Source organism: Apodemus sylvaticus, chromosome 7 (assembly GCF_947179515.1).
Source record: "Apodemus sylvaticus chromosome 7, mApoSyl1.1, whole genome shotgun sequence".
NCBI classification, from domain to species: Eukaryota; Metazoa; Chordata; class Mammalia; order Rodentia; family Muridae; genus Apodemus; species Apodemus sylvaticus.
In genome coordinates, this window is record NC_067478.1 from 33,144,163 (window position 1) to 33,165,663 (window position 21,501).

Consider the following 21,501-nt stretch of genomic DNA (forward strand, 5'->3'; position numbering starts at 1 on the left):
AACTGGGAGAGGGGAAATCATTTGGAATGTAAACAAAGAATATAGAAAATAAAAATAAAAAAAAAGTACTGTATTCTATCTCCCCTCTCTTAAAAGCCTCCCCACTTTTGCCCTTCACTAGTGCCATGACCTCTGTATTATTCTAAATGAAACATACATATCTGAAAATTCAAGATTCAAAGTTAACATCCACAAGAGAAAGAAACATATGACCTTCATCTTCCTGGGTCTGAATTAACTCACTCTGAATGATGGAAACTCACTCTGTTTCCAGCTCCGTCTATATATCTGTGACTTTCGTAATTTTTATTTTTCTTTATAGCTGAATAAGTTGTGTGTAAATGAATTGCATTCTTATAATCCTGTCATGGGTTGTAAGACATATTAATTGTTTCTAATTTCTAACTATTGTGAATAATAGTAGGAATGAAAATGGATGAGCAGGTATCTCTAGAGTCAGATATAGAATGATTTGGGTATATGCCTGGAAGTTGTATCATATGGTAGATATATTCATAACTTTTGATAAACCTCTATCCCAGTGGTTCTTAACCTATCTCCTACTCTGACTTTCCCATCAGTAACTTTCTAGGTGTCAAGTCTTGTGTTAAGGTCCTCAATCAAATTGGAGTTGAGCTTATGAAGGGTAAAAGATGAAGACTGAGTTTATTCTTCTACAAAAATTATTTGATTTGATGAGCACTACATATGGAAGATGAGGAGTCTTTTCTGAAATGTTTATTATTAATCTATTTGTCAAAAATAGGGTGTCTGTAGGAATGTGTGTGTCTATATGTAGGTCTTCAAATCTATTTCATTGACCAATGAATGTTTTGATGCCAGGACCATGCTGTTTCTATTATTATACTTATATATATACACACACACACACACACACACACACATATATATATATATATATATATATATATATATATATATATATATATATATATATATATATATGTATACAGAATATATATACATATTTATATATTACTATAATTCTGTAGAGAATTTTGAAATTTGTGCTAATGAACCATCAGCATCTCTTATATTGGTCAGACTTGCTGTGGCTTTCCTAGGTCATTTTTACTCCTATCTAAAAGTCAAGATTATGATTTTTTCAATATCTATAAATATTTACATTGGAACTGCATGGGGATTGGCATTGAATCTATAGATTTTTTGTGACTATTTTTACAGAATTAATCCTGACAATTACGCATTAAATCAGTGTCTTAAGGTATTCATTGTTTCATTCACTATTTTGGTTAGGTTTATTTTTAGATATTTTTCAGGTTATTGTAGACATTAAAATATATTTTAACAGATACAAGAAGTAAAATGATTTCTTATGTCATATCTGCTAGAGCAAAGTAATGCAGCTAGATTTCAACAGTAAAAGAAAACATATAAATGAAGTGAGAGGAGAGAGTAAACAGTTGTGTTGAATGAGGAATGAGCTGGAAAAGAAGGTTAGAAGAAAATTCAGATTAAACACTGAATGAATTTGAAAATACACTCTGCCCGATTCTTTAAAATACAGTGAAAACTGTTGAAAAGGAGAAGTTCTGTTTTGCAAAGCCTCAAGCCTAGTTTCAGACCTACAGTTCCTGTAATTCCTCTTTGAGAGCCTCCTTTGACAGGTAAATCACTTCATCCCTTTCTTTTTCCATTCCATCTCCTACACCTGTTCTGTGTGTCATATGTGTCCATATACATATGTTCATACCCATATTGGAATTCCAATCCATATTGGAAGCCATCTTTTCCTGGTTCAATTAAATAGCTCATCTTCCAGCTGCACTGGCCCAATCCATAAAGTGCCAGATTATTACATTAAGTACACCTCCCAAAAGAAAAAGATCTGCATTCCCAGACCAAATCACTAACAAACAAAAGCAACATGAATACCCAAACGGCAAATGGCATATCAACCCCCTAGGTTTACAGATGTGGAGTCTCTCTGGATGAGCCTAAGACAAACCTTATCAATGAATTCATGAAATTGAAAGCAAAACATATACACATCACTTAAGTTTAAGAAGATAACAGTAAGAGCTTGAGTGATGTCCAAGAAAATTATGAAATAAGGAAGATACTTCAGGATTTAAAAAAGGAATTCAACAAAAATTAGGCATTAATGTAAACACAACTGAAATGAAGATGGGTCTCTTCTAGTCTCTCTGGCCTTGCTGGTAGAAGCAAGATGATGAAAGGAACATTATCCTTTGCAAAGCATCGTAATAAGATGTACACATTGTGCCACCACTGTGACTCTAAGGCCTACCACCTTCAGAAGTTGACCCGTGGCAAATGTGCCTCCCTGCCATGTGCGAGAGAGAATATAACTGGAGTGGCAAGGCTAAGGGGCAAAGCGCGACTGGGACTGGGTGGATGAGGCACCTAAAATTGTGTATCGCAGATTTAAACATGGATTCTGTGAAGGAAAAACACCTAAACCCAAGAGGGCAGCTGTGGCAGCATCCAGTTCATTATGAGTATTTTAGTCTTAAAATAAATGTTCTGGTTTCAAAAAAAGAAAGAAAGAAGGAAGGAAGGAAGACAGACAGAATAAAAGAAAGAAAGAAAGAAAGAAAGAAAGAAAGAAAGAAAGAAAGAAAGAAAGAAAGAAAGAAAGAAAGAAAGAAAGAAAAATGGAAATGGGAAAACTAAATATGTGAATTAGGAAATTCAAGGGAAAGTCTTACAAGTGGAATGAAATAGAAAGTAGAATATCAGGACATGAAGATATAGTAGAGGATCAAGACAAAATATACAAAAAACAAAACAAAATGAAAAAAAAATGCCAAAATTTTGAAAGCATAAAAAGCAAGGAACATGTAGGAAATATGAAACACTATCAAAAGTATAAATCTTCAAATTATTGCCATAGCTGAAGAATAAAAATGTAAAGTCAATGCCATAGGTCAAGTCTTTACCTTCCTCTGAACTAAGGAACGACATACCTCACAGATACAGGAAGCACACAGAATTCCAGCTAGACAAGGCCAGAAAGGAAATACTGTGTGGCATATCATACTTAAAACACTAAATACACAAAAGAAAACTGTTGAATACTACAAGAAAAAAGGCATAAGTCATATATAAAGGGAAACCTATCAGAATATCGTAAGAGGCATACTGATAGAATGAAAAACAGAAAGCAACACAAACTAACGGGTGATTTCCACCCTCCACTTCTCCAGTGCACAGGTCATTTGAACAAAAAATAAGCAGGGCTTTTTCTGAGGCAGCTGCTGAAGATAGAGGAGATGTAGGTCCTAGTGCCACATTGCTGAGGCCATCTTATAGGCCCTATAGTAGCCATTGTTGCCAATCGAGTACTGCTGGGCCAGAAGGTTATAGTCCTGTTGTGAGAACACCACCAGGAATTTCTACAGAAGCAATTTAAAATGCTTGGCCTTTCTGTAAAAGCAGGTGATACCAACCTTCGGGGAGGGCCAATCCAGTAAATGAAATTTTTCTCATCTCCGGCCTCCAGAGCTGTCCAGAGCCAGGGTGATCCAGTAGTCAGGTGTTGTAAGGAAGGTAGGGGCAGATCCTGTGTCTGGGTAAGCTCCAGGCTGCTGCACACCACCCCATAGACCCTACTGGGCAATAGTAACATGTCGACCTTAGCCTTCTCTCATACCTGCCACTGCCTTCACTTCTCCAGTTCTGCCACAGCATCTCCACCACACATGCACTGCTCTATTTTTATCTTCCTTACTTGGTCATTACACACTTGTTTATCATGGTGGCTCCTACTGTACATGCTGTAAGGAGGAGCAGCCTTTAACCATTTGTTTTAAAGAAAAAAATGTAAATAAGTATAATTTAATTATAAATTAAGTAAAATAATAATTAGTATAAATAACATTAATCTAGCTTTCAATGTTCGGTAGCATTTGAACTTGAACCTTTTCATTGAAGATGCCATTGCCCTTATTTCATCATATCTACTCTTACAGAACTGTGGAAACAAGGCAAAGAAACACAGCCCCCAATGATTTATGAGAGTTAATTACTTATTTTATTTTATTATGTACATGAGTGTTTTGTCTGCATGAATGTATATGCGCCATTTGTGTGTCTGCTGCCATAGAGGCCAGACAAAGGTGTCAGAGCCTCTGGAACTGAAGATAAACAGTTGTGCGCTACCCTACCACGTAGGTGCTAGAAATGGAACTCAGTTCCCCTGCAAGAGAAGCAAGGACTCTTAACCCAAGACATTCCTCCAGCCCCTAGAGTTATTTTAACATTTACCTTTTTGATAAAATTCAGTCGTTCCTAGGAGACTAGTGAATTTACGTAACACTCTAAATTACTAAAACCATGTCATTTGGTTATATGTAGAATTTATTCTTTCTTCAACAAGATATATTAATATTTCTATTTAAGAATAATTTTGGAATACAAAGGCAATTAGTTAACATTTCTATATTGTTACAAGGAGCATAAGGGGGTTTCATAGTTTAAAATGAGAATGCAGTGAGTGACACGTGAGGTAATATTTTGATCTACATCACTCCTATATGAATTGACCTTTTGATATCTTGGCTAGCTAATTTTCCTTAAAAATTTTTGTTAGATTATCCATCCCTACTGTCCTGATTGCCAGCCTCTCCCATATGGTATTTACATTTCATTTCTTTTGCAGATGTAGAAAGCAGGAGGTCCTCTGTGAGGAAGATATCAGCTGCTTTATTGTCCCTTTTTCCTTAAATGCCTGTGACACTCTTTTTAAATATTCAGAAAAAAATAAAATGTAAAATAGGCAGCAACTGTATAATTTTATACAGATTTCATAGTAAGAAATATATGGATATAGCTTTTAATTGATTTAACCTGATATTGACACATTAATAAAAATAAAAATAAGCTGTCATCTAAGACTAACAGGAAAATATATTCATGTTTAAATTCACAATATAAAAAGTGTAAGTGTATACATGACAAATTGCATAATCACACACACACACACACACACACACACACTTCTTTAAAAAGTGATGTAAAACTGTAATGTCCTTTCAGAGCCCACAATAGCAAATAGATTTACTTCATACTAATCCAAGATTTTAGCTTTGTGTTGCCTTAGATTATTTTCTATTCATGTTTCTTGCCCAGTGCATTAAAAGAAAAAAAAATCAGACTAATTTTCTCAGCCACAAAGCCTGGCCCTAGTCAACCTATTTCAGGTTGTGGAAAAGCTGAATAGGAAAGACAAGAATAAAATTTTGAGCACTTTCCTAGGACTATAAAATTCCTAATAGAATGCAGATTCTTTTCTCAAGGCAAGTATTCTTATGTGTAGGTGTGGTGACATTCACATGCATAAAATGTCTGTATAATAGAGTTGTATAGAACTCAATATGTACATTTTAAGATGCAGTTTCGATATGGTCAAGAGTAATTCTCTCTATCATACACTCTTATTATATCTGAAGCTATTATGTGCCTTGAGCACTTGGTTAATCTGTAGCTTAAATTCTGCATCAGCCAGGTGTCCTCCTAAGGTTCACATAAAAATTGAGCCTCGTTTAAGTGTGAAATAATCCTGTTGCTTCTATCTGAAAGTGAATGACCCCAGGATTAGATCAGATAAAACACACTCAAGCTAAAGTGCATAAGGTGGATTATGCAAGAAAAGAGGATTTAGGGAAGAATGGATCCACAACTTTTTGTTAACACAGAGAATGGCAGCTTTTGTAAGCAACATTTGTGGAAACTCAACTGGAGCTTTAGAAGCTCTGCCTTTGTTGCGTGTTTCTCTGCATACATTTGCTTTGTAGTTAGGCATGCTAACTTCGGGAGCCATGCTGGGCTGGGACTCACGCTCATTTTGCCTAATGAAAGGCTGAGGATGTACTTTTACTCATATGTTCTTATTCTGTCTCCTTTGAAGTTTATTAAGCTCTCCTGCAAGACCTGAAGTTCATTTGGTTGTTATTATCATGGCCACAAATTAAGTATCTGTTCCCTGGGGAGTGATAAGCTTCGGTATAAGCTATACTTACTATAACATTGACTTAATTACTTATATACTGCTCCTTACTCAAGATATAAAACATAAGGCGCCTATGAATGCCTATGTCTATTAAGGTACATCTTGAACTTAATGATATACTTGTGTGATTAGTAATGAACTATTGTACCTTCTCAATGTTACAAGCTTATGCATAAACTTATATGCATGTACCTATTAATAGAGATAATGAGAAAGAATTAATAGTTATATAGGCAAGAATAAGCAAGAGATGATTTAAACATTATAGCAATGTTTTCCATTAAAATGGATAGATCAAAACTCTATGCATCTTTCTGAGCAACAGTTTTTCCATTATTTCAAGAAACAGTCCAGGTATCTCCCAGGTATCATACGGAAATGACATTAAATGCTTGTATTTGACATGCTTATGTCTAATATCAGTCTTTTCAGTGGAGAGAGTAAAATAGACTTTTTACACAGTTGATCCTATTATGTAATATAGCTACTTGGAGAATATCTGGGAGAATATCTATCTATCAAGAAATTAAAGTCTTTCCCACTCAATCATCTTTATCTTATTAAAATAAAGAAAAGTTGTTTCCCTGCTATGCATTTTCTTATCTAACAAATTCCTAAGTATTAGATATCAGTATTAGATAACAGAGAGTACGTCTCAAATATGATCTTTTAACTGTTTTTAATAATATTGTAGTTAAAAGATTTAATAAAGTAGATATTTCCAAAAATACAGGCAATGATTGAGATCTCTGTATACAAACTACTTCTTAAGAAAAATTTTATATTACTAGTGATTGAACACATGGCCTCATGCATGTTTTCAATTAGCAATAATCATGCCTCGGATAAACCTCATTGGCTACTATACTGCCACTGCACAGAGCTGTCCCCACACATGTTAGGCAACCACTCTACCACTGAGTTATAGCCTTTGGTAGAGAATCTCTTATTACAACTGAAGTCTCAATAAAAGTCTAATAAAATTCAGATGTTTCTGAATTTTATTGTTACAATTTGTCACTGTAAAATAATTAAATATTTGCCTTCCAAAAATATTATTGTATGTTCATAGCATTGGACAAGAAATTACTGTATTTTGTGGAACAAAATATGACCCAAAATCTAATGAAATATATAAATACTGTAGAACAGCCTTCCTGACCACCACAAATACATCATTTTTACCAAGATAATCTTTTATTATTATGTGCATTTTATGACTTACCTTAAATGCCTTAACAGTTGAAAAATGAACTTAAGACTTACAAACTAAGACATTAGAGGATGATAACAAAGTAATTTCTTCAAAGCTAATTACTTATTATAATAGTATTCATTAGGTAAAGAATGAATACATTTTTCAAGGCATATGGTGATCTAAATGTTCATGTATGTACTAGAAAATTCCTAAATATAGTATGCAAAGTTATGGAAAGTAAAACCTGAGTTTGGATCCCAGAGAGCATATGGTAGAGTGAAAGAAATGTTAGATCGAGATCAATAGAGGTGACATGGAAGCACTGGAGAAAAGACAGTCACCTTCAGAAGTGGATTCTTTTTTTTTTTAAATTCATTTACATTTCAAGTGTCCCCTTACTCGGTTTCCCCTTGCCAGAAATCCCCTTCCTATCCCCTCTCCCCCTGCTTCTATAAGGGTGTTCCTCCAACCACCCACCCTCCCACTCTCTAGCCTCCTGGCCCTAGATTCCCCTACACTGGGGCATCTATCAAACCTTCATAGGACCAAGGACCTCTCCTCCCATTGATGTCTGACAAGGCTGTACTCTGTTCCATATTCATCCAGAACCATGTGAACGCCTTGGTTGGTGGCTTGGTCCCTGGGAGCTCTGAGGGGGCCTGGTTGGATGATAAAACAGCTGAAGAGTAGAAGTCTCTCTGTGGAAGGGAGACTGTGCATGTACTGCCAAGTGCTGTAGAATGCTTGATTGTTCGTTCAGTTGTTTGGTGGGTTTTTGTTTTTAATTTTATTCTTCTCTCATTTATTACATCCCAGACCCCAATTTCCCCTCTCTTTTCCCATGCCAACCTTCCCCACCCCAGGTCAGTGCCCACTCCTCTTCCATTTCCCTTTAGAAAAGGGCAGGCCAGGGATAGCAACCAAACATGGCATATCAAGTGGCAATGAAACTAGGCACCTCCCTTCATATTAGGTCTGGATAAGGTAAGTGAGTAGGGGGACAAGGGTCCCAAACACAAGCAAAAGTGTCAGAGACAGACTCTACTCCCACTGTTAAGAATTCTGTAAGAACACATCACAAAACTACACTACATATGCAGAGGGCCTAAGCAGCCCCACGCAGGTAGCCTGACCAGTTGATTCTGTGGATTCCTTGACTCCTTTGACTCCCCCAATCCTTCTTCCCCTTCTTCCACCGGATTTACTGAGCTCTGCCTTATGTGTGGCTATGGGATTCTACATCTGTTTTTATCAGTTGCTAGATTAAGCCTCTCTGATGACAACTGGGCTAGGCTCTAATGAGTATAGTAGAATATCATTAGAAATCATTTCATTGACTCAGTGTAGCAATATAAGACAAAACCAGAACAGGGAAGTGGGAAGGGATGGGTGGGAGAACAGAGGGAGGGAAGGGAGTTTATGTGACTTTCGGGGAGTGGGGGACCAGAAAGGGGAAATCATTTGAAATTTAAATAAAAAATACATCAAATAAAATTAAAAAAAATTTTTAAAAAAGAAATCATTTCATTGATTTTTTTGTCTATCTATCTATCTATCTATCTATCTATCTATCTATCTATCTATTGCCAAGTTTGGTTCTATTCCAAGACTCTGGGCTATCCATCCTCTGGTTCCTGGCCCTCCAGGCAGTGTCAGTCTTGGACTTCCACTTATGGCATGGGTCTCAAGCTGGACCAGACATTGGCTAGACATTCCCACAATTTCTGTACCACCTTTACCTCAACACATCTTGTGGGCAAAACAAATTGTGGATTGAAGTTTTTGTGACTGGGTTGGTACCCCAATCTCTCCACCGGAAGTCTTGCCAGGTTAGAGTAGATGGCTGGTTGGGGCTACCTATCCCCAGGCTTAGCTAGGGCCACCCTCATAGATTCCTGGGAGTTTCCATTGTACTACATTTCTAGCTTATCCCAGCTTTTGTTAGGATGGAAAAGGGGAACTTTGGAGATGGAAGAGTCCACCTGCAGGTCAGTCCCCTGCAGTCTGGAAGTGGTAGATACTAGTTGATTTGTGGGTAGATCCCCTTATCAGAAGCTCCTATGGGTTATCAGTCAGCTTTCCTGCCAAGAGCTTTTTCATCCATTCGAGGTTTTTAGTTGGAATTAACCCTTCTGACATGACTTCTCCAAGTTGTTCTTTCACATCCACACATGTGCTATGGTATACATACACAATATATGTATGCATAGACATGGATAGGTACACATTGACATAAAATGAATGAATAAATGAATGAAGGATTATTAAAAAGTATTTAAAACAAATCCTGCACCAAAGAGAAGTTAGAAAATTTTTTTGAAATAAGTGACAATGGAAATACAACATATCAAAATGTATGAGATAAAGATAATTTTATATTACTAAATACTTCATTTGAAAATAAAAAAGTTCTCAATAACTTCAGTTCTTATACTATATAAAACAGAAAGAAACATGCTCCCAGAGATAGCACATGAATTAAAATAAAATAGATCAAAAACAAAATCAATGAAGTGAGTAACAGAAAATCAAAAGAAAAAAATCAATGTGAACAGAAGCTGCTTCAGCCTAGAATGCTCATACCAAATGAAAGAAGACATAAATTATAGAAGTTAATAGGTGAAAATAGCATTTAAAATTCTAAAATATCAAAATGATAGCAGAATTCTGTGAATACGTTTTGGCAATAATATTGACAAGTGACAAATGTTCTATATCAGTGCACAATGGTTTTGGATGACTGAAGAAGTATGAACATTTCCCTACTAATTTTATAAGGTCAGTAGTAGTTTGAAATTTAAAAGAACCAATAACAAACAACAACAAAACAACAAGAACAAGAGCAAAAATCACTATCAGAATCCTTCTTAAATATGGATTACAATTTTTAAAAAATGAAGTCCAAAAATACATAGAAAGATTTTCTGTTATATGACCAATTGGAGTTTTCACAGGGAACAGTCTAACATTTGAAATCAATACATTTCATTGTATTAACAGAGAAAATAATAGGAGTCATATTATCCATTTTAATGAGTGCTCAGATGTATTTCATATAGCATTCCTCATAGGTTTCAATTAAAGACACAATAAAGGGGGAATAAAAAGAAACAATCTAGAGAAAATATAAATAAAAAGTACAGTTAACCTCACATCTATGGGTGAATCAATATATGCTTTTTATCTGGTCAAAAGTTATTGACATTAATTTTTATCTCTCTTTTCTTAAACTATTAAACCAGATATAAAGCAAAGGATCAAGAAAATTAAGTCAATACATCAGTAAAAATTATATGGATTCAGAAAGGGAAAGGGGGCTCTGTTTACATATCATATGATGATTATCTCTGTAGGCACTTCAATATAACATAAGGTTTAAAAACTACTGACAGTGATCAGTAAACTATTTTCCAAACAATGAAAATGTGGTAAGTATAAAATATTGAGTAGAGCACTTACCTAACATGCTCAAATCCTTGGGTTAAATGACCAGGACCACAAAGCAAAAGACAACAATTTTCCTGCATATTAAAAATTGTCATTTAATTCTATTTTAAGAATATAAACTATATAACACTCAGGAATTAATATTACAAAAGCTACAAATACTGAAAATACTTCTAAGAAGTGAAATCATCTAAGTGAAGAGAAAGACATATTCTACTCATAGATCAAAAAATTCAATTTTTACTAAAATGTTGACTTTAAGGGCCTAGGAAATGGCCCAAACAGTGAAGAGCGTTTTCTGCTCTTACAAAGGATCCAGGTTTGGTTGCCAGCACCCAAATGATAGCTCACAAAACATCTATAACTCCAGTTAAATGCGAATCTTAAACCATCTTCTAGCCCCCGTGGACACTAGCACTCCCAACTTACACATAGGTACATGCTGGTAAATACTCATACAAGTAAATTGAATATAAATAAGTTTTTTTCAGATGTTGACTGGTGCTTGAGAAATGGCTCAGGGCTTAAGATTCCCTGTATCTCGTTTCCAGCATCTATGCAGGTTTACAAACATCGGAAACTCCAGTTCTAGAGGATCCAAAATTACCTTCTGGCCTCCATGGACACGGAATGTGTGTTTGCATGGACATGCACACAGTCAAATACACCCATAAACTTAAAATACAAAGAAATAGCTTTAAAAAGGTGTTGACTGTGGATTTAATGCAACTCCAGAGGGAGAAAAATCCAAGAATCATTTTAGGAGGACTTAACAAGATTTTAATGTTCTCATAAAAGTATAAATCATTACAGATAAAAGATTGTTAAAAACAGATAACAAAGTTTGAGCAGAACATTTCTGAACTTCAGGGCTATTGCAAATCTGTTTTCCCAACAACATCTTTAGACAAATATACATAAAAACAGAAGGAGCTGAATGAAAGATAACTCTACACAGATAGCACCGTTTTAATTTCAACTCAAGCACAGAAACAACATAGTAGAGAAAGATGCATATTATTCTTCATTAAAATGGACTCACCAGATTTTCAGAAACAGAAAATATAACTCAAACTAGTATTTCGTACTATATGGAAAAATTAATTCAAGTTAATAACAGACTTTTGTATATGATCTAAAATTGTAAAACCAGGAAAAGAAAAATAGGCTAAAATATAGCACTGAGTCAGAATATTTAGATGAAGCGCTAAAGTGCTTGTAGACATACAGCAAGCCTTAATAAGCTGCATTCATCAGTATTAGGAACATTTGTTTTTAAAATATACTAAGAGGGATGAAAATACAAATCTTACACTTCCTGAAATAAAATATTTGAAAAAAAAAGGAGATGCTTGGTAATGACCTCGTCTCTGAATAAAAAAAGAGACTTCAAATTTAAATCATAATAAAAAAAACTGTATGAAAGTGATCATGACATACCAATCAGAGACACACTAAGAAAACCTATATAGTAATGATCAGGGAAAAGAGTTCAATGATCATTGTTCTTCAGAGAAATGCATATTAAAACCACAACAAAGCAGCATTCAATATCTCCCATCACACAAAGCAACATTCAATAACTCCCATCACACCAAATACTGGTGAAATAGTAAATAATGAAATTGCATAGTACATTAGAATACATCTTTACAATTTCCTAGAAGGTTAAATGAGCATTTATTTAATCCAAATCTTCATATATGAACAGAAAAATTGAAGTCACTACAGAGACCAGGAATGTGGTATAGGACCTTGGTGGGGACTCGTTACAGACAGGGAAGTAGCATCACAAGGAGATAGGAAGAGAGAAATAGAGAGGGGACCTTAAAGAGAAAAGATTAAAATCACTGAGGATGCTTGAAAAAGAGAGATTCATTATATATATATATATATATATATATATATATATATATATATATATATATACATACATATAAAACCATATTTGTGCATGTGTGTATATTGTGTAGTTTAAATGGAGTTATGCCTCTTGGAGAGGTAATCTTTGCTTTTAAAGCTGTAGACTAATAATATCAGTCATGAGAAAACCTCCTTTATAGTTGTTGCTAAAGGGAATGAATGCAAGTCACTCTCAAAATATCTAGGTTATTGCTACTGTTCTCTAGGCATGGCCTCCTAGAAGTTTAAGTCTAATCCTGATTGCTGAAGATATCACAATCACAAGGTATGAGAACTGTACTCTGAGAAATTGAGCTGGAACTGACCCAGAAGCCTCCTCCACAAGGACCAGCTTACACAGTACCAGAGGTGATATGCAAACTGCTTAGAACAGAAAGAAATCAACAGTCCCTCCCAGCGTGATGCCAATGAAAGACAGACAATGACCAGCATGGCGCGGATATTCCTAAAGTTGCGATAGTGCATCCATATCTTAGAGACAGCCCACAGTTCTATAAGTGCACCTAAGGCCTACTCAGCAGAACAAAATTCGTTTCTACAAGCCAGCTCAATGTGAGGTCATGGATCTAAAAGGAGAACTTATTATAACTACTTTCCTAAAGCAGCATAATTTGTAACTGCATTTGGAATACTTATTCTTTTATCCACAAATAAGTGTCCTCTCATCAAATGCAAATAAAAATCTTTTTTTTTTTTAAGAAGAGACCTTTAGAGAAAGCCACAGGAGTTAAAATGCAGAGAAATGACTATAGAGTACCCACATCTGACAACACAACAGCATGGCACCTCCATATAAGACTCTGGGAACACTGTGGAGCACAGGTCAAAAATACCACAAGAACAAGGCCCACAGAATCAATTAACCAGGGCTCGTAGGGGCTCACAGAGACTGAGCTGACAAAGACAGAGTCTGATGTAGGCCCTATGCACACATGCTATCTATGGTTGTGTGTCTTGATGTTCTTGTGGGACTCCTAACGGTGGACCTGAGGAATGTCTCTGACAGTTTTGCCTTATTTTTGGACACTTTCCCTCCCACTGGGTTGCCTCATTCAGCCTGCATATGAGGATATGTGCCTAGTCTTATTGTAATATGTTATGCCATGTTTACTGGATATCCTTGGGAAAACTACTCTTTTCTGAGAGGGAAGTGGAAGAGAAGTGGATTTGGAGGAGATGCAGAGTGGGGAAGGACTGGGAGTAGAGGAGGGAGGGGAAACTGAGGTTGGTATATAATATATGAGAGAAGACTATATTAAAAGGAAATAAAAAGAGTATAAGAGCCAAACTACTAGAAAGTTGGCTGGGAGATAGTGTCTTTTAGGACAGAGAAACTTATACCCATGAAATCTCAACAATATGCCTTTCTAAACAAGACTTGAACACTTCTGATACCAGTTGACATTCCAATGTATGTAGGAGCAATCTCATGAGGCTCCATTCCTAAATGCTATAAGCAATTAACAAATGCTGGAAAAGGGAAAATTAGTCTTTCACAAGAGTGAACTCCTTACTGAATATCCAATATTCACAGGTCAGTTCCTTAAACATCTACACTGGCAACACTGACTGGACTCAGCAGGTTATATTTGTATGTTTATTAACTTACATTATATGTAGTAATAGTTGAAGAAGTAGACCCAGTCAATCTGGGGGTGGCAAATCTAGGAAGGACAACAGAGAAGAGGAAGAGGGAAATGATGTAATTAATTATATTTTAATTTAAAGGTGGGAAGGGGGGAGAAATTCAGATGGATCATGGATGAATTAATTATATGTTAATGGAACTGGTTCATTCAGGTGATATTTTAAACATATCAACAATTTACTCTCTGTTTATCATATCTTTAAGAAGCTGTCTAGAAGCTGGAAAATTATTGCCCTCAAAGACTTTCTAATCTTGAATATTTTAACATTTGGTGTAAAGGATTGCATGGAACTGCAAGGTTTTGTTTTGTTTTTTACCAAAAGAAATTCTAATTTAAACACTATTAGACTTGAGGGACATAAATAAAAGCATTTTTAGTGTCAGAGAAGATCCATTTTCATTTATGCACACAGTCTGCCAAAACCTCTTACACAGTGTTCTAATGAAATAAGACTGGTCTGCCAAGAGGAGCATGGACAAAGGTGGAATCTGTGAGTGACATTGTGCCCTGAGGTCAAGTCTTACTTTTCTCTAAGAGACAAAGTTCTATGTGGCACACCTCCAATGAATTTCACAGAAGACTTAAAAATTAGCTTGTTGAGAATGTGCTACAGAACAAAATAGGACAATTTAGTGTGTTTAAATCAAGAAATAGTAGCAGATAATTTATATTGACTTATTGTGTATTTATGTGCTTCGTAGAAAGTCCCAAGTTAATTTCATCAAAAAATAGTAACATTCATGGTACATGTTCAGTTCTTTATTTTTCAAAGCATGTGCCTGTGAAGGAAAACTTAAAATTTCCTTCAAACTTTCAGATTCAAGACATAAGATTAAAAAAAAATTATGCAATTCTGAGATATTAACAAACTATAAATCCAGAGCAGGGCTCTTAATGCTTAGTTATGAAAACAGAAATCCTACTAACAGGCAGTTCTATATTTTTCATTCGTTTTTGTAAATAAGAAGGTAAATTTAAGTTTGTTCACAATGACTTCAAATGGGGCCAGCTGAGATGGTTCAGTTGCTAAAGGCTCCTGACATTAAGGATAACAACCTGAGTTCAATATAAGGAGTTCAGTGATAGAAAGAGGAAGCCAACACCTACAAATTGTCCTCTGACTTAAACACACACACACACACACACACACACACACACACGCGCGCACGCGCACGCGCGCGCGCACACATACATAATCACATATATTCGCAAATAAGTAGAATTATGTAAGTTCAGTTTTAATTACATCCTTAAGCAGAGTCTCTAAAATGCCCTTTCCAATTCTACTGGTTCAACTTTAATTTTTGTTTAGTTTTAGAAAAAAATGAGATTATTTTTTTCTGATGTAAAATTAACAGGATTTTAGCAATAATATCCCAAATGTATCCCAATAATATCCCAAAAAGCAGTGATGGCTCTCAACTTTCTATATAGAGCAGTAAGGTGCCACCATTATATTGACATCATCTATAGACCATATAGTAAAAGAAAGTGGGCATAGAAACAAGTTTTGAAATTGCTACCTAAGTTCTTGTCATACAGATCTTTCACTTGTTTGGTTAGCATCACACCAAAGTATTTTATATTGTTTGTGACTATTGTGAAGGATGTCGTTTCCCCAATTTCTTCCTTAGCCATTTATCCTTTGAGTAGAAGAAAGCTATTGATTTGTTTGAGTTAATCTTATATCCAGCCACTTTGTTGAAGTTGTTTATCAGCTGCAGGAGTTCTCTTGTAGATTGTATTTTGGGGGTGGTAGTGAATTATTTATGTATACTATCATATCATCCACAAATAGTGATATCTTGACTATCAAATTTGTATCCTGTTGATCTCCTTAGCTGAAATACCCAACAAAGAGGAGATAGAACCTGTAGAGACTATATCCAGTGGATAGGCACAGCCCCCAGGTGAGGCATGGGGCCACCCACCCATCACAAAACTATTAATCTAGAATTTTTCCTGTCAAAAGGAAATGCAAGGACAAACAGTGGAACAGAAACTGAAGGAAAGACCATCCAGAGACTGCCCCACCTAGGGATCCATCCCATCTGCAGACACCAAACCCAGACACTACTGCTGATGCCAAGAAGTGCTTGCTGACAGGAGCCTGGTATAGCTAGCTGTCCCTTGAGAGCTAGCTGACCAATACAGATGTGGAGAATCGACCATCGGATTGAGCACAGGGACCCCAATGGAGGATTTAAGGGAAGGACTGAAGGAGCTAAGGAAGAATAACAATATCAACTAACGAGACCCTCCCAGAGCTCCCAGGGACTAAACTACCAACCAAAAAGGACACAGGCAAGTCGGGGACCCTTGGCTCCAGATACATAGGTAGCAGAGGATTGCTTTATTAGGCATCAACAGGAAGGGAGGCCCTTGGTCCTGTGGAGGCTCAGTACCACAGCATAGGAGAATGCTAGGGAGCTAAGTCAGGAAAGAGTGGGTGAATGCAGGAGCACCCTTATAGAGGTTTTGGGGAGGGGATACAGGGGTTGTGAAGGGAAAACTGGGAAGGGGGATAACATTTGAAATGTAAATAAATAAAATGACCATTAAAAAAGAAAAAAGAAAGGAAAAAATACTACCTAAATAGAATTATCTGTTATATCTCTTTAATTAGCATAAGTCTGGATGTTTTTGAATGAGTGGTACAGTTTTTGTAAGAATTGACTGAAGTTTGAGAAAAACAGTGATGGAGGACACTAATGAAGTCGACCCCACCTGTTTACAAAACATGCGTGGAGCATTTGTCTTTATTTTCTTCTGTGCTGGCTGCAGTCTGACTATCCTGTGCAAGCGGAAATGGCATCTTGCATCCTTGACTGGTGCTCACTGGATGGTGTTGTGCCAAAGCCAAGTTGTAGAACTATCATATATTCTGTGTCCTCTAACATTTTACATTCAAAACCACTGATGAAAATGTGAAGCCTAAGGTGTCATGTGCACAGCAATTCAGTGTAAGCATAAATGCTGCTGTAATTTCAATCTACCAGCATGTGAACCTTCACCAGTCAGACCTTGATTAACCATCTTGTGGTACATACACAATATTCTACAATATGTAGCAGATGTTATTTTCTGCGTATCTCCTCCTGGTTAAAAGTCTTAAAAAAAAAAAACTTCTCTGCAACATCTATTTCAATCAGATCTGATGCATACATCGACAGTAAATATTTTTGTAAAATGAATGTAATATTTAAAACGCAATTTCTAGAGGTCAAAAGCAAGCTGCTGGATATTGAATAACATATCTGAAACATTCTTAAGAGTACACATACTTAGGCACCACGTTTTAATTTAACTTCCTGTTATTACAGTAACTAGTCACAAAATGGCTCCCTATTTATGCAATATGCTAGTTGCAATGTTACTTAAATTGAACAGATGAATGTCTTCTAATAATGTATGTTTACTTCATGAACTTGTCGGCAATTACATTGTAATTATGCCTCTGTAGGTGCTTTTTACTGACATATAGAGCACCACTGCATTTTAAATGTAATTGCAGTTCTCTGTACCATTTAGCGAGGCTGAAAATTGTTAAAGGTTTGTAAATTACCTACATTTAGACCATAGGCAACGAAGCAAATTAAGTGACACTGTCAGTAATGTTACGACATAAATTGGTGCCGAGTATGAATTCAAGGTACACTTTCTTTTCTAAACTGCAATGTGGCTTATAGGATGCCTTCTGGGAAAGATAGGAAAACAAACAAAGTGTGTTCTTTCCCTTTACCACGCTCACAAAGCAGTGGCCAGTCTGGAACAATTAAAATCATGAAGTTGTTTAATGCCTGGAACTTGGGATGGTTTTATAGTACTCAAAAATGATTAGTTTCTAGCCTCCAGTCACCTGTGAGGTCAAGGAGAAGACAGATCCCCCAGAGAGGTCTCTTCCAACTGTGTAGCAAAGTGAGAGAATTTAGCATGTATTTTTATTTGAATTTCACTCTCTTTATTTATCTCTGCAGTCTCATGCAAACGTCTTAATTCTTGAGCGTTATAATCTAAATGGTAGGCCAATAATATCAGCCTAGAAGGCCTACTATGAATTAAGACAATAGTAATTGTGGGCCCTTAAAAATATGAACTTCCTCAGTAACTACCTCAAGTGATAATAACCTGGCCTATTAAAAGCAAAAACGAGAATCAGGAAAAATCACCCCTTTATGTTTAAGAGGATCATTCTCTTTAACACTGTGCCAGCCCAGGTATGGACTGCAGAACTTGTCTAGACTTACATTTTCCTATGGGACTAAAGAAAACCAGTGTCGACTATATATTGTAAAATGTTCACTTTTGCTTCTTAGGCAATGTTCCATAGAAGAGACCAGTCTCCAAAGACCAGCAATGCCAGTTAAGGAAATTAATTTTGAAAGTATTACTCTGTCACTTCATGCCTTCAGGCCAGTCCCTTATTGATGGCAGGAGTTTAGGTTTAGATAAAACCATTTCACCCATGCAAGCCCTCTGCATTAGATGAGGAACAGCCTGCTAGGTTTGACAGCTCGACAGAAAACCCGTCTAAAAGGCTCGTTTTATTTCAGTGTAAGATGTAAGTGTTGATAAGGTCATTTTTTAAAGTTTATTTTATCTTTATCTATATGCACATACATGTGTCTGCAAGTCTGTATTTGCAACTACAAGTACCCAAGGAGCCAGAAAAGGTATCAGAGCCCCTGCAGCTAGACTTTAAAGCATTGTGAACCACCTGACAGGGGAGCTGGGAGCCAACCCTGGCCCTCTCCACGAGCAGCAAGTGCTCTTACTGCTGAGCCATCTCTTCAGACATGATAGGGCTATTGAAAAAAAATGAAGCAAGATGATAATAAAGTTGCACGCATATTCATATGACATGCTCCACTTACTAAGATAAATATCTTAGCCTGGGAACTCCTAATTCTGTGTAAAGAACAAGAGCCAGGGAATGGCAAACAGGTTCATTTCTCTTCATTCTGACACACAAGTTCTTCTGTGATAGATAACAAAAATTAAGTTTCCATTCTTCAAAGTCTTAGGTTTATAAATTATAAAATACATGTGAAGAGTCTTTATCAAATATCTGTATGGTATAGTTCTTTATAATATACATTTTTTTCTTAGACATTTGGAATAGACATTAAGTTTTGAAATTTCGAATTCAGTTTCAGATGGTTTTGTTTTCTTTCCCAAGTGATCATTTATTTTTTTCAATCTCACTCAGAAGTAAAACCATACATTGATTGTTGTACTAGGGAAAACAATAAAACCCTCTCACCATATTCATATAAGCAAGTGTCTAGAAGGTCTCTTAAGTTAGAGAGGGTTTGTTTGTTTGTTTGTTTGTTTGTTTGTTTTTAAGGGTTTTTGGCTTTGTTTTCTTTTAAGAACTGACACCAGAGGAAGTTTCTTCTCCACACAAAGAATCCAGTAGGCTTGGTTACCTGACTAGAAAGTAGACTGCCTTATAGAAAGGCAAGTTTCTGCTAGGTTGTGGTAAAGAGACATCTCAGGATGACAAAGGAAAATTTTAGAGCAGACTTGGATGTGCACAGACCTTAGGAGAGAGATAAAGATAGAGAGGTGTGTGTGGGGGGGGGCAAAATGTTTACTGACCATGACTAGAAATCACAGCTTCTTTAGACCAAGCAGCCAGGAGTATCCCTGCTAGGGCAGGGGTGGGAGTGGGCATAGGGGCTCAGTGAGGACAGGGATCTGGGGCCTGGCCTAAAAGGAACGTTTGGTGCTTTCTCAAAATAGAACACAGGAAAAAGATATTCCAGAACCCTGGAGAAACCTCTTGCAGTTTATAGAGACATTTCCAATCTCTGAAAGTGGAATAGAAATTGTTCTTCCTGAGATGGATTTTAACAGAAGGTCTGAGGCAGTCGAGTGAAACAGGAGCCATCAATGTGAATGCCCCAGCAAGAAACCTGTGTGCTCAGGCTCCACACAGGAAGAAGTTCTAGTGAGTTTGATTCTCTTCCTACTTCGCACTCCCCTACAGTTGACTTTGTAAGAAAAGCTGCCAAGATGGATGTGATATTGCTTCATCCCAACTGCAACAGGCCTGAAGTTGACTTTGTAAGAAAAGCTGCCAAGATGGATGTGATATTGCTTCATCCCAACTGTAACAGGCCTGAAGTGTGGCAATGGAGGAGAACCTGAGGAGAGTGGAGAAAATAAGACATATTTGCATAACAGCTCTGAATTTATGATATACTCAAATATATGACTTTCCTTACTGTACAGTAAGAGCAGGAATCCACATTTTACATAAGAAAAAGTCAGATAAGGAAAGGGAAGGAAAATAGGCAGAAGAGAGCTCAAAAGTCTCTACAGAGATTGTTTCAGTTATCTCAGAACCAACAAAATAAACCATTGTCCTGTGACCATCATGAATTATGTTGACGCATTTTGGGTTTCAAGGAGAAGCTAGGGCACAAAGAAGACTGCAAGTCTGAGGCTCCAAAACCTAGAAAACTGAGTTTATAAATAGGATTATTTATTTTTTAATTATAGAATTGAGCCATTGTTTGTTGTCTTATTACATGTCACTTAAAAGTCATACACACACACACACACACACACACACACACACACACACACTGGAATTAGTCAATTAGACCTGCTATATTTGTTAAGATAAAAGGCCTTAGCAAAAGGAAATAAAGTCAATCAACTCCCATTTACATTATATTTCTCTAGTAATCTTTTGTTTTTATTGAAAACATATTTTTTCAAAAAATATATTCTGATTACCATCCCCCCCTCTCCTACCAGACCCTTGCCACTTCCTCACCCACACAAATCCCCAACCTTTTCTCTCTCCCTTTCATTAGATAACAAAGAGGTGTCTAAGCTGTATAATAAAAATAAGTTAGAATAAAAACAAAGCAGAGTTAGGGCAAAACAAACAAAAAGAGGGGAAAAAAGAGGCAAAGGAAAAAGTACAAGAAGTATATATTACAGAACTGAGACATACACAGGAAATGCATTTAAAAATTGGAAATCATAATATATAAACAAAAGACCTGTATTTTTTAAGTGCCCCAACAAAATATTTTGAACAAACAAAAATGGTATAAATACCATTAAGTTCATTTTATGCCGTAGACCTAGGGGGAGAGCATACTACTGTTCTGCTAAACTTAGGAACATAGCATAGCATGAGTCCCAGTGGCATTCTGCTACTCTCTTAGATCACTGTCTTGCTCATCCATCATCAGAGACACTTCTGCCTATGGTATATGGGACAGATACAGAGACCTGCAACTGAACAA

General features: G+C 36.3%; 2 pseudogenes; one reads left to right on the forward strand and one right to left on the reverse strand.

Moving 5' to 3' along the window:
• The first annotated feature begins 2,212 nt into the window (after nucleotides 1-2,212).
• LOC127689657 (60S ribosomal protein L37-like) lies at nucleotides 2,213-2,504 on the forward strand (annotated as a pseudogene).
• Nucleotides 2,505-6,779: 4,275 nt separating this feature from the next.
• On the reverse strand, nucleotides 6,780-6,901 carry LOC127690435 (uncharacterized; annotated as a pseudogene).
• Nucleotides 6,902-21,501: the final 14,600 nt, after the last annotated feature.